The sequence below is a fragment of the Oratosquilla oratoria genome, chromosome 10 (genome assembly GCF_046742065.1).
Source record: "Oratosquilla oratoria isolate Oo_2021 chromosome 10, ASM4674206v1, whole genome shotgun sequence".
Taxonomy (NCBI): Eukaryota; Metazoa; Arthropoda; class Malacostraca; order Stomatopoda; family Squillidae; genus Oratosquilla; species Oratosquilla oratoria.
In genome coordinates this window covers 12677136-12682135 of record NC_134786.1, presented here as the reverse complement: position 1 = coordinate 12682135, position 5000 = coordinate 12677136, and positions in this window count along the sequence as shown.

Here is a 5000-nt window from a genome sequence, read left to right as displayed (position 1 = left end):
GGGAGTTTGTAATGAACCAGCTCCTTTTTTAGGGTAGAAGGCCAAAGGGAAGGGGAAATAGAATGTACTTGGGAAAACAGTGTAGAGTATAGCATTAATGTAGAACAATATACCAGTATAGGACAAAATATAATTTTAGGATATAATGTCGCTAGAGGACGAAATGTCACATTAGGATATAATGTCATAGGACAAAATGTCGCAATGGGATATAATGACAGTGGACAAAAGATCACGATGGGAAGTAATGATAAAAGAGAACAAAATATCACGATAGGATGTAATGATAATGGAGGAAAAAATATCACGGTAGGATATAATGTCATTGAAGGCCAAAATGTAATTTTAGGAAGGGATACCGGACAGAATGTCAATGAAGGCCAAAATATCATGATAGGATGTAAAATCGCTAGAGGACGAAATGACACATTAGGATGTAATGTCTTAGGACAAAATGTCACAATGGGATGTAATGACAGTGGAGGACAAAAGATCACAATGGGAAATAATGATAGTGGAGAACAAAATATCACGATAGGATGTAATGATAATGGAGGAGAAAATATCACGGTAGGTTATAATGTCAGTGAAGAACAAAATATAATTTTAGGAAGAGATACCGGACAGAATGTCAATGAAGGCCAAAATATCAAGATAGGATGTAATGACAGTGGAAGACAAAAGATCACGATGGGATGTAATTATAGTGGAGGAAAAAATATCACGGTAGGATATAATGTCACTGGAGGACAAAATATAATTTTAGAAAGGGATGCCGGACATAATGTCACTGAACGACGGGAGGCCGGCGTGAATCACGGTGACGTAGGGGGACAAAATGTACAAAATAGATCGGATGACCGTAATCGACCAGATGTCCGTGATGGGGGAAATGTTAATTTTGATAGGAGAAATGTTAATGAGGCATTGAATGTCAATGAAGGACCAAATAATAATAATATAGAGCAAGGCATAAATAAAAAACAAAATTATAATATAAGACATGATATTGAAACTCAAAATGTGTCAAAAAGAAATAATCAGGAGTTTCTTAAAACTATGTACTTTAATGCTCGTAGTATTAGGAACAAATTTCAAGAAATACAGGCGTATGTCAAAAGCGAAAATCTCGATATGATAGGAATAACTGAGACATGGTTAAATGGTACAGAGTTCGAAGCTGAATTTAATATTGCGGGATTTAAACACTTTCATCAGGATAGAAACCACAAGAAAGGTGGGGGTGTTCTACTGTACGTTAAAAACAATGTTCATGCTTGTGTTTTAGAGAAAGTGAAACAGGATGCATATGACAGTTTGTGGGTTGAGTTAACCCAAACAAATGGACAAAAAATGAATATAGGTGTAATATATAGGCCAAAGACATTATCATTAGCAGACGACAAACTGTTATTTCAAGAACTGTCTAGTTTCTGCAACCGGGATTTATTGATAATGGGTGATTTCAATTTTACTGACATTGATTGGATGACCCTTGAACATGGCCATATAGGTAGTCGCTTGATTGATTTTCTTGGTGACAATTACTTAATTCAGCATGTAAAAGAGCCCACAAGATATGGAAACATACTCGATTTATTGATCACTAGCCGCGAAAGCATGGCAACTGATGTAGAAGTCGGTGAATCTGTTGCAAATAGCGATCACAACTTAGTCAGATTCAAACTCCTAAACAATTTTAGAATAGATACTTGTGCTTCTAAAATACCCGATTTCAGTAAAGCTCAGTTCATAGAACTACGTCAGGAGCTTCAGCTTACAGATTGGGAGGAAAAATTAAACGAAAGGCCTGTAGATCAGATGTGGGAAATATTTCAAAATACGCTCACTAAGATGATTCAAACTTACATTCCTTTTAAGGACAGACGTCCCCCAAATCAGGCTCGCCCAAAGTGGCTCGACAAAGAAACTGAAAAAAGTATTGCTAAAAAGAGACAGGCTTATAAGAAATATAAGTGCTCGGGTGCATCTAATGACTATGAAAGTTATGTATCAATACAGAGAGATTTAAAAAAGACAATAAGAAAAAGAAAACGACAATACGAAATGAACATCGCTGAGAAATCCAAAGAGAATCCCAAAGAATTCTATAGTTACATTAGAGATAAAAAGGTTGTTAGGAATCACATTGGTCCACTATTATCTGCTGACGGTCAACTTGAATATTCAAATGAAGGAATGTGTAATCTCTTAAACAATTATTTTAGCTCGGTATTCGTAAACGAAACACCTCAAAGTGAATTCCAAACTGAAACCTGTGAAAAGTCTGGGGTAAACTTACTCACTACGGTAAATATAACAAAAGAAAAAATTAAAAGGTGTATAGACAAACTCAAAGTTAACAAAACACCAGGGCCTGACGGTTGGCATCCAAGAATCTTAAAGGAAATGAAAAATGAGATTGTTGTTCCATTAGAAATTATTTTCAAGAAATCCATCATATCCGGAGATGTCCCAAGAGAATGGAAGCTAGCTAACGTTACTCCCATATTCAAAAAAGGTGACAAAAAGAAACCAAATAACTATAGGCCTATAAGTTTGACTTCGATCGTAGGAAAAATAATGGAAACTATCATCAGAGATGATATCGAATATCATTTAGAAAGTAACCGTTTGATAAATGATAGCCAGCATGGTTTCAGACGGAAACGTTCTTGCGTGACTAACTTACTCGAATTCTACAACACAGTTATCTCGAATTATGACAAAAGAAACAATATAGATTTAATATATCTAGACTTTGCAAAAGCTTTTGATACCGTCCCACACGAAAGACTACTTACTAAATTAGCTTTGCATGGAATAAGTGGTAGCCTATTAGGTTGGACTAGTAATTGGTTGAAAGGTCGAAAACAGAGAGTTGTTTTAAATGGAAAAACTTCTGGATGGAAAAATGTTGCAAGTGGAGTTCCTCAGGGTTCCGTTCTTGGGCCACTTCTATTCATAGTATATATAAATGATATAGACAATGGACTAAAATCTACTGTTTCCAAATTTGCTGATGATACAAAACTGTGCGGAGTGGCAAATGATCACTCAAACCAATTAGATATTCAAGAAGATTTAGATCAATTACAGCAATGGTCTGAAAAGTGGCTAATGAAATTTAACACAAGTAAATGCAAGGTAATGCACATAGGTAAAAATAACAGTAAGTACGATTACAAGTTATTTGGAAATTCGTTAACAAAAGTAGATAGTGAAAAAGATCTCGGCGTAATTATCAGTAACGACCTCAAATCATCCAAGCAGTGTATTTCAGCCTCTGAGAAAGCAAATAAGATTCTGGGATTGATTGCGCGATCTTTTGATTTCAAAAGTCCATCACTCATTAACAAGCTATATAAATCGTTAGTTCGTCCACATTTGGAATATGCTGTTTCCGTATGGTCACCGAATCTCATTAAAGACATTGACAGACTGGAAAAGGTACAACGGCGAGCCACAAAACTGATTCCAAATATAAAAAATAAATCATACGAAAATCGACTTAAGCACATAAATCTGTTTTCCCTAAAAAAGCGTAGACTCAGAGGTGACTTGATACAGGTCTTTAAGATTTTAAAAGGAATTGACAACATCAAAAGTGACAAAATTTTCACATTGAATGAGAATCAGACAAGAAACAATGGTCTCAAACTGTCCGGAAATAGATTCAATTTGGAAGTAGGTAGAAACAACTTTGCCAACCGTGTAGTTAATGAATGGAATAAACTTCCTGCACAGGTAGTGCAATGTAGTTCAGTTCGAAGCTTTAAGAATCATTTAGATAAATACCTAAGTAAGATGCTGTAATTATTATAATTTATGTTATATTATTTGTTTTTGTTTTGTTATAATTTGTCTGTCTGATTTTCATTTATTATTAGTTATATGTCAATTTATTATCATTTACTATTTACCTGTTTGTTTGTTATTCAACTATACCAATGCATTTATTTATGTATTTTAATTGTTATTTACATTGTTATAGTTTTAATTTATTATTAATATGATTTTTTTTTTTTTTTTTTTTTTTTTTTTTTTTTTTTTTTTTTTTTTTTTTTTTTTGCATCCGACCTAGATATGGATCAAAAGGTCTCCTGTCGGCATGCTTTGCCTTTGTAATCCTTTGTAATTTGAAATACATGGCCTATGTATCTATTTTTTTTTTTTTTTTTAGATTTCTTTCGATTTATAACATTTTCTACGTCATTCATACCCTACTATGTATGTATGTGATTCACCATGGTCTTTGGATCACGTGTTGAACTCGTTATGGACAGCTATTTCCCCCCTCGGAAGAGAGCTCAAATCTCGTATATGACCGATTTATGGGTAATGCTGTGACCTTACACGCACACACACGCCGAACTCCCCGCGCACAAGGTGCTAGAGTAACGACCCGCAGCGAAGCGATACTGAAATTATTTCAGCCCTGGGCGGGGTTCGAACCGGGACCTCCGTAGTAGTAACCGGAAACTCTACCAAATACGCCACGAGTTATGTAAGTATGTATGCATGTATGTATGTATGTATGTATGTATGTATGTATGTATGTATGTATGTATGTATGTATGTATGTATGTATGTATGTATGTTTATACGTATGTATGTATGTATGTATGTATGTATGTATGTATGTATGTATGTATGTATGTATGTATGTATGTATGTATGTATGTATGTATGTATGTTTATACGTATGTATGTATGTATGTATGTATGTATGTATGTATGTATGTATGTATGTATGTATGTATGTATGTATGTATGTGTGTGTGTGTGTGTGTGTGTGTGTGTGTGTGTGTGTGTGTGTGTGTGTGTGTGTGTGTGTGTGTGTGTGTGTGTGTGTGTGTGTGTGTGTTTGTGTGCATATGTGAGTGTATGCGTGCGTGTATGCTTCAAATATGTCACCATCGACATAAATCCACAATTTTATACGTGTTCTTAACAAAAGTCTGAGGATAAATATAAGAACCAAATTTGATGTAAAATAA